A 10,131-nucleotide genomic window follows, 5' to 3' on the forward strand; every position below is an offset into this window, starting at 1 on the left:
CAATCTCACTCAGCACAAAGAAGTCACCATCACCGAAATCCAGTTTAGAGCTATGGGGAACCAACAGACTTCCATGGTGTGCCCTAATTCTTTGCTGCTAACCACCAAGGACTGAATCATGCCCTTGCAGCAGATACGTTCAAGCCCTAACCTCCCGTACCTGTGAGTAGGACCTTATTTAGAAGCATGGTCTCTGCAGGCATACTCAAGATGAGTTCAGACTTGATTAAGCTGAGCCCTAAATCCAGTGACTTGAATGGAGAGAGAAGTGGGGACCCACGGGCACATGGGAAGTAGACTGTGTGACAGGGGAGGCAGAGACCGGAGAGATGATGCCACAACCAGACGGTGCCAAGGCTTGCTGGCAACTCCACAAACCTTGGGAGGAAGCACAGTGCTGACTCTGACTTTGGAGTTCTGCCTTTCAGAACTGGGGAAGAGTAATTTCTGCTGTGTCAGTCATGCAGCCTATGGTAGTTTATTTCACCAGCCCCAGAAATTTAGCTGATATTAGTCAGAGACCTGAACATGTTACCTGGACTAAAGCTAGACAAGCTAAGTCCACCTTCCAGCTTGTTAACTTAGATCCTCTTACTGCCTTCCCCTCCCACCCTGACTAGGCTCAACCTACACATGAATGGTGGCATTTTTCAACCCGTGGTTAGGGAAGTCATTATATGGAACAGTGGATACACCAGGGAGGCATTCTGTAGCAACTGGAAGATACAATTGTTAGTACAGCTCAGGACTGTCAATTAGCAACCCAACATAAAAGTAAAGAGAGCTTGTAGACTGTAGCTCCACATCCCTTCTGCCATCCTCTTCAGAATAGGGTTTCTCAGGTGCGACCCTGTCAGCATGTGGCACTGGGGAGTTCTTTATCTTGGGAACCATCCCGTGCATGGGCAGATGCTGAACGCCATCTGTGGCCTCCCTCACAGATACCAGTGGCACCCCCACCCCTCATGGCAATTGAAAATGTCTCCCGACACTGTCCTACATCCCCTTGGGAGGGGAGCAAAACTGTCCCTGTGAGAACCATTGATCTAGAGTAAGCCTCCGAGACTCTTCCAGTAAAGCTAGCCTAGTGGCTGGAGACAGCCTCCTGATCCTTTACAGAGAAACCATCCAGGAGGGGAAGCAGATGCAAGCTGAGGCCAAAAAGTGCAGCTGAGATACAGGTGCACCTGTGCCAGGAAGCCCAGGGCAACCGAGCTAATGAGGAGGGTAAGAGACACTCAATGGATGGGGGCTCGGGGCTTGGTTCCCACAGTCTACAGGATGACTGCTGCATGACCTGGACCAGAGACAGTGTGTGCTTCACTAAACACTGTGAAAAGAAAACTCGGTGGGAAGTACCTCGGGAGTCAGGCCCTTGGCCCAGCGATTAAGATGTCACCTGAATGGCCCACCTCCTTGGGCCCTGCACCCCATGGGAGACCAGAAGAAGCACCTGGCTCCTGCCTTCGGATCAATGCGGTGCACTGGCCGCAGCGCACCGGCCACGGCGGCCATTGGAGGGTGAACCAACGGCAAAGGAAGACCTTTCTCTCTGTCTCTCTCTCACTGTCCACTCTGCCTGTCAAAAAAAAAAAAAAAAAAAAAGATGTCCCTGAGATGCCTGTATCCCGTATCGGACTGCCTGGGTCGGAGTCCCTGCTCGGCTCACAAGTCCAGCTTCTGCCAGTGCAGGTCTTAGGAGGCAGCAGTGATGGCTCAAGTGGCTGCGTCCCTGCCACCTTGTGGGCGGCTTGGGTTGCCAAGTTCCCAGCTCTCAGCTTCACCCTGGCCCAGCCATTACTGTTGCAAGCATCTGGGGGAGTGAGTCTCTGAGAGCGCTCCCTCTCCCTCTCTCTTAACTTGAAAAAAATCAAAGCAATATCAGGAGATTCGCAAGAAAGTAAGTTGAATGAATGTAGGCATCAAGCATCTGCCTCACACATAGGTCAGCACCTGTTCATACAACTTGTTCACATTTAGACCTACCTGCCAGCAGCTCAAAATAGCTGGAGTGTATAGAAATCATGATAAATTATTAAGATCTGATTAAACTGTGATTGATACCCACTGTTTAAAAAGAGAGGATGTAGGGACCAGTGTTATGGTGCAGCTGGTAAAGCCGCCACCTGAGACACTGGCATCCCATATGGGCTCTGGTTTGTGTTCCAGCTGCTCCACTTCTTATCCAGCTCTCTGCTGTGGCCTGGGAAAGCAATGGAAGACGGCCCAAGTGCTTGGGCCCCTGCACCCGCATGGGAGACCTGGATGAAGCTCCTGGCTCCTGGTTTCAGCCTGACCCAGCCCTGGCTGTTGTGGCCATGTCGGGGGGGGGGGGGGTGAACCAGCAGATGGAAGACCTTTCTATCTATCTATCTATCTATCTATCTATCTATCTATCTCCTTCTCTATCTCTATCTCTATCTCTATCTCTATCTCTATCTCTCTCTCCCTCCTTTCTCTATCTCTCCCTCTCTTTCTATAATTCTGGCTAACAAATAAATAAATCTTTAAAGGGAGGGGAGAGATGGGGGGAATTGCCTCTAGCAAAAATTAGATAGAAAAGTAAAATTTTGATTTTAACGTTCTTGGGAATATAATGGTTGCCCCGGTCAGCTTGGTGATCCAGAAGATACCACCGATTTCCAGAAGATACTGAGTAGTTGAGATTTTATCAAAAACAGCTAAATTCTGAACCCCAGGACGTAGATATTTATTTTAAGCAAACTTTTCCTCGGAAAGCAGATGTGGCGATCTTGAAGGTCAGAAGCCACGGGAAGAATGCAACAATGGGGCTCGGGAGGGGGTGCTCTAAATAACTTCCACCAAACTCCCCCGGAGTCCAAGTGACCCAGATTCCTCCTCGGAGCGGAGGTAGCCGTGTGGAGGGAGCAGAGACAAATGGCCTGCCACCCTGAAAAAGCAACCACCTGGGAAGGCACTGCATCCACCCACCTGCACCCACAGCTCTGGGAGGCAGCAGGTGGGTGTTCCCCCTTGGAGCCCAAGCTCACGGGCCGCCAACCAAAATGTTAAGAAAAAAAATAGAAGACTCCACCGAGGACCTCCTGTTAAAAATTATGCTCATTCAGAACTAGCAGGACCTGGTTTTCAATGTCCAGGCGCTGCTGCCTGCTCCCCAGCACCGAGGACTCGCATCTCGCTCGGTCAGCGGCATTCTGCATGTGACCGATTCTTCAGACAAAGCTCTTCGTCCGGCAGGTGGGGTATTTTGGACCGGGTTCTGCTGCAGGGGGGGAGAAAGGTACAGTGATCTCAGCACATGACTCTATTACAGCCTGCCCTGAGGGCGGCGTGCACACAAACGTGCTCAAATCTTGTTCCGCAGCCTGGTCTCTGAGGACGTCAGCCCACCTGGCTGAATCGCTGCATCCCCGACCTCTGGCTCTTTCTTTGGGGCTTGAAGTTCCCCCATATGGCTAGAATCAGCACAGGAGGTTATCCAGAAAACATACACTTCATTTCTGGATGACCTGGGACCCAGGCAGATTGGGTTCCAGCGGGGGGGGGGGGGGGGGGGACGGGGGGAGGGGGTGGGAGGCTAGAAGGTGGTTCCCAGGGGTGAGGCAGAGTCCAGCAAAGTGGCAGTGTTGGGGTTAGGAGGTCAGGTGGACAGAGTGAGGGGACGGCTGGGTCAGGCCCGTCCCCAGTGCCCAAGCATCCCCCCAGATTCACTGGAGCCCCAAACCCCAGACCTCAGAGAGTGACTTTTCAGTCATTGCGGATGTATTCAGCTAGGAGGAGGTCATTTGGGAATAGGGAGCCCCTGACACAGTGTGGCTGGTGTCCCTGTGAAGGGGTGCTTTGCACACATGGAGAACACCCCGGGGTGACGAAGGCGGAGACTGGAGTGACAGGGCCACAAGCCCAGGAACCCCCAGACACTAGCAAGTGGCTGGGGCAGTCGATGCTTGTTTTATCTCAAAAAGAACCTGCCCTGCCAACACCTTGACCTTGGACTTCCAGCCCCTGGAACAGTGCTCGGGGGTCTTTGAAAAGCTCATGGAAAATGTGTATTATGAAAAAGCTATGCCTGCATTTGCCAAAAAAAGTTGTGCCAAGAATTGTGCTTCAATTCCATTTCTCATTGAAATACCCTTGTAAACATCCCTTGCATAAGCCACACTGTTTGGGGCAGTTTGTTAAAATAGCCTGAAGGAACTGGGCTCTGGTGGCACTGCCTTATTGCAACTCTCCGGCTGCAAACCCCTTGGTGTGAACAAAGGGTAATTTTATTTATTACCCTTTCAGAAACAACACCAAGAACATTGCTTATCTAACACCCGAAGGGAACCCTGCACAGTCCAGTGTTTCAATATTTACCATGTCTTTCTGCTTAAGACTTGAGTAGTTAAACTACTTTAAGCCCAGTAGGTTCAGCTACATGAGAAAACACCTGTGTACCTATTTAACTTGGCAATCTTTAAAAAAGGATAATGTTTTCCAACCAGAAGCTGATATGGTCTTGTTCACCTTTGAAATCTGATTTAAAGATCACTTTGTAGCTGTTCTTCATTCTACAAATTTTCCCCAACAGCTTTTAAGCCAAGACCAATACAATTTTGACCTGAAATGACCCAGCAATTTCTATAAGACAGGAATCTGTTTTTGATGAGCCTTCTGCGGGTCCATAGATTAATAGTGTGTGTCCGGATGATAGACGAGCCAAAGCGATCCCTGGGCCGAGCGCTAGGAGCAATTTAGATGCAGTACATTAAAGCGTGTTTCCCTCCGTGGAGAGCTCTTACCCTGAGAAAGTGCATCGTTTAGGATGGGTACCCTGTAAAGAGCTGAGTTCATATTTCAGACAATAGCTCCGGAGCATATGTCCACTTCCAGCCCGTGATATAAATCCCACAGTGCTCCTCCTCGGCTCTGCCACTCGGCAGTGATGTATCTGCATGCAAGTGACAGAACGTCACTGGCTCAGCAATGACATAGGGTGATCCTAAGGGTAGGAATGGAGGCAGCTATTTCCGAGTGAAATCACAGCCTGGCCGCGTGCCCTGAAGGAACCAAGTCTTGGAGTGAGGTAGCAGCAGAAGCACCTTCCCGGTTCTGCTCTGGGCTCTTGCACCTGCGAGGCTGTTCTGTTTTCCCTTCGTCAGAGTTGGTAGCATCCTTGCTGGTATCAAATTAGCTTCATCTGTCCTGTATTTACTTATAGTCCTTCTGATGACATCTCAGAGGGTGTATCGTCCCTGCATGGAAAATGATGCTGCACCCATTATTGGACTCGAGGGTATCACATTTGTCCAACAAGTAATGGAAGAATGTGCAGGAGGGGCCAGCACTGTGGCATAATGGATAAAGCTGCTGCCTGCAGTGCCAACATCCCTTCTGGGTGCCAGTTTGAGTCCTGGCTGCTCCACTTCCAATCCAGCTCTCTGCTGTAGCCTGGGAAAGCAGTGAAAGATGGCCCAAGTCCTTGGGCCCCTGCACCCATGTGGGAGACCTGGAAGAATCTCCTCTCTCCTGGCTTCGGATCAGCTCAGCTCTGGCCTTTGTGGCCAGTTGGGGAGTGAACCAGTGGATGGAAGACCTCTCTCTCTTTCTTTCTCTCTCTGCCTTTGCCTCTGCCTCTCTGTAGCTCTGCCTTTCAAATAAATAAATATATCTTTAAAAAAAAAAAAAGAAAAAGAATGATGAGGGGTTTAAGGGACTAAAGAGATGCTTAAAAAAAGAAAAGCAAAGCAGGAACCAGCATATACCCTAAAGGCTAAGAGGCCCACATCACACATTGCTGCTCCTAGGTTTCATTCCTGGCCCCGACTCTTGCTTCCAGCTTCCTGCTAATGCGGACCCTGGGAGGCAGCACACACCGCCCAAGGAACTGTGTTCCTGCTACCCATGCGGGAGACCTGGAATGAGTTCCTGGCTCCTGGCTTCAGCCCGGCTCTTGCAGGTATTTGGAGAGTAAACCAGTGGATGGAAGCTCTTCCTTCCACCCTCTCTCTCAAATACCTTTTTTTCAAAACCAGTGGAGGCACCGAGATCCGTGCTCACAGTCTGATCGAATGTGCGACTGTTGAGGCTGTGTCTGAGAACTTTCAGAGTTCTCTCTTATCTCAACGCTGCAAAGGTACTCTGAGAGCCACGAAACCCAGCCACACCACAGCACGCCGTCTCCTAACCATCTCACTCGGGCTAACCTGGACGCTCCAGTTTCCCATTCAAAACCAAATGTCTGTCTAATATCTCTGTGTCCATTTGCAAACAGCGTAATACAGCACGACCCCTGGGCTCAGAACCTGAGTGGCCTTCATAAACTGGACCCAACCTGAAGCAGGTGACTGGGAACTCCTGCTGGGAAGTCCGAAGCCAATCCCACTGGCTGTGCCGCGTGCCACGGCAGCAGAATGCAGAGAGGCCCATGGTCCAGAGACCTGAGCTGCTCCGCTCTTCCCTGGAAGGGGGCCGGGGGCCCTTGCTCTGCCTCTACCCACACATCCAATCACTTCCTGTGACGATGGCCAGGGAGAAAGCCGTGGGTCCCACTGCCCCCTTGAAAGGAGGCTCCATGAGTGAGTGCTCTTCCATCACTCCTCCTCCTGGATTAGAAAGTCAATGTCATTAGAGCAAATCCATCAAAGGCAATAAGCAAAGAGAAGCCGTCTCCCTTGAAATGGAAGCACCTACAGGAGCAGGCCGGCGTGCTCTTGTGCGCCCACATTGAGTTACAAGACGCTCAGCAAATGTTTGTCGGGAGGAAATGTGCAGGTAAATGAAGGCCGTTCTTCCCTCTCCTCCCTTAGCCAGGGTGAGTCAGCAGTCCTGGGTGAGCGAATCTGCTTTGGAGACTCAATCAAGGCCTGGGCTGGCTGTGCCCGGGCTGGGGAGGTGGGAAGGGAGAGACGGAGAAGAGCACCCACGCCGGCCCACCTGGCTGCCTCCACGCCAGGGCCACCCACCCAGCACCAGCAGGACGAGCCTCCCTGTGCTGCTCTGTCTGCCACTAGCTCAGAGAGACACAGGACAGGGGCTCACACATTGCCCTCTAAGCCCCCCACCCCCACCAGTCGGGCTATGGAATATGCCGAGGGCGTCACACAGATGTCTGGTGCATGGGCTGGGAGTGTTGAGAAATAGGCACGTGCTGGTGACACTGGGAAGGCTCTCGGTGGAGTCTGGTCACGCGGCTGTGCCCCTGCACACACCCCCATGGCCTGGCTGGTGGCACTGACGGGGACAGAGCGGATTTTAACAAGGACCTAAGCAGTCCCCTCCCCCAAGTGTGCGACGGAAGCCAGTTGCTGTGTAAGCAGCTGCAGGATGATGCTCTCGAGTGCAACCTGCCTGGGTGGGCAGCGTTCCTGGCACTGGTGGGGAGCAGTATTTGATGTTTTCTGCATTTCTCAGCCTGGTCACGAGGCAAAGGATTTTAAGCCATAATCAGCAAGCTCTGTGGCTTCCGTGGGCCAGTGGTGTGTTGGAATCCAGTTTTAAATTGCTAGTACCAGGCCCCAGGAGCAGCAGCTTCACTTTCTTAAAACTCTAGGACGTGCTGAGAAGAAATCGGGATTAATTCCTCCTTGACACTCTTTCTTGTTCTTGAATGCTAACACTCCCATCCCCCCATCACCATCACCATCAGTCTCACCATAGCCACTCTCATCACCCCCATCAACTCCACCAGCACCACCACCACCACCACTGTGAGCAGCAGCAACATCTCAACCATACCAGCAGCACCACCACTACCACTGCCACCACCACCATCATAACCACCACCATCACCACCACCACCATCACCACCATCACCACCACTACCACTGCCACCACCACCATCACCACCACAACCATCACCACCATCACCACCATCACCACCATCATCACCACCATCACCACCATCACCACCATCACTACCACCATCACCACCATCACCACCATCATTACCACCACCATCACCACCACCATCACCATCATCACCACCATCACTCCCATCATCACCACCACCACCACAATCATAACCATCACCATCACCACCATCATTACCACCATCATCACCACCATCATCACCATCATCACCACCATCATCACCACCACCACCATCATAACCATCATCATCACCACTGTAATCATAAACACCACCACCACCACCATCATTACCACCATCATCACCATCATCACACCATCACCACCATCATCACCACCACCATCACCACCACCACCACAATCATAACCATCACCATCACCACCATCATTACCACCATCATCACCATCATCACCACCACCATCACCACCATCACCACCACCACCACAATCATAACCATCACCATCACCACCATCATTACCACCATCATCACCATCATCACCACCATCATCACCACCACCACCATCATAACCATCATCATCACCACTGTAATCATAAACACCACCACCACCACCATCATTACCACCATCACCACCATCACCACCACCACCACCATCGCCACCACCATCACCACCACCATCAGTGTGACCACCTCTCCATCACCACCATCCTCAGTGCATCCCCAGCATCTCCTGCCACCCCTGTATCCCACCACTGCCACCGGTGCCACGTTACAGTCACAGCCCAGCACCATGACTCACATCATCACTGTGTGATCTCAAGTTGGCTCGGCAATTTTTAGTTGCCAGAACTCTAATCCTGATGTTTGATTTCAGAGCCAGGCTGGATTTAGTTACAGAAATACAGTAGATTTGATTTGTCAACAGATAAAGAGAAATGAGGCCATGTATTATTTATACAGTTAGGATACAGAGAAGGAACCGTATCTCTTCTGAGTACATATAATGAAGGAATGACAGCACAACTTCTTCTTGTTATTTTTTGGGGGAGTGGGAAAAAACACAGTTAATGCAGTGTTTGTTAGCCTGAAGGGTAGACTTGCGTTTAACAGTCTTGCTTTTGGGTTCTTCTCTATGTGTCAGGTTTGCTAGATGAATTGAGAAGAAGCTAGGAAGCCGGGAAGGTGTACTTCACTTGATTAAGAGAGAAGGAGCTGTTCAAGAGTTTTGTCTGAAAAGAAAATGAAGTTGGCTAATTAAACCGGAGGGTGTTCCATTAGGAGGAGAGCTTCCCCTTGGGGGGAGGCCGGGGAGAGACTGGTGGGTGCAGCAGTTAAGACACCATGTGGGACACCTCCATCCATTCTGGAATACCTGGGTTTGAGTCCCAGCTCAGTTCCAATTCCAGCTCCCAGCTAATGTGCAGCCTGGGAGGCAGCAGGCGATGGGTACGTGATTAGGTTTCTGGGAGACTGGGATGAGTCCTGGCTCGTAGCTTCAGCTTGGCTCAGACCCAGCTGTTGTGGGCTTTAGGGAGTAAACCGGTGTCTGTTCTGTCTCTTTCCATACCTCTTGCTCTATCTGCCTTTCGAATAAAGACGGTTTTCAAAGGAAGAGGACGCTGGCATGCAGAAAGGGGACAGTTGGGAAAGGGAGAGGAGTGGACCCAGGAAGAGGAGTAGAGCTGAGGACGCAGTCGCCCAGGGTGCTGTGCTTCAGCGAATGCAGCGTCACCCTCGCTGTCGCACCAGGTAAGGAGCCAGGCATGGGCCAGCGAGGTACGGGAGACACAAAGGAGAGAACAGGCCAGCGGGACGCGTTTTCAGAAATGCCACTGTGCTGCCTGAACGGAGCTGAGGCAGGAGCGGGAAGTGACCCAGGGAGGCAGCTCCTGCTGTTGCCACCAAAGGAGGGAGGGGTGGCCAGAGCCCCCGGAGCCTGGAGCATTCAGAAGTGGAGGGAAGAAGACAGGCTACGGAGCACAAAGGAGGGGGGTCTCTGCAGATCCCCGAGGGAGAGGGCCCCCACCCCGCAGCACAGGGGAGCCACGGGAAGTACCTTCAACAAAAACCAATGCACAACACAGCAGCACCTCCTGAATCAGGCAGAGTTCTCCAAGGAACACGAGCAACACACACCAAGGTTTTTGCACGTAGCTGTCTGCATCTAGAGAAATTCGTGTATAGATATGAGAGAGAGAGAGGTTGATCTTAAAGAATTGGCTCCTCCATTAGGGAAGCGGGCGAGTCTAAAACTGTAGGACAAGCCAGCAGGCTGGAGAGCCAGGGAGCAGCTGAGGCTGCAGCAGGTGTCTGAAGGCCACCGGGGAGCAAGACCCCT

The sequence above is a fragment of the Oryctolagus cuniculus genome, chromosome 4 (assembly GCF_964237555.1).
Source record: "Oryctolagus cuniculus chromosome 4, mOryCun1.1, whole genome shotgun sequence".
Lineage (NCBI taxonomy): Eukaryota > Metazoa > Chordata > Mammalia > Lagomorpha > Leporidae > Oryctolagus > Oryctolagus cuniculus.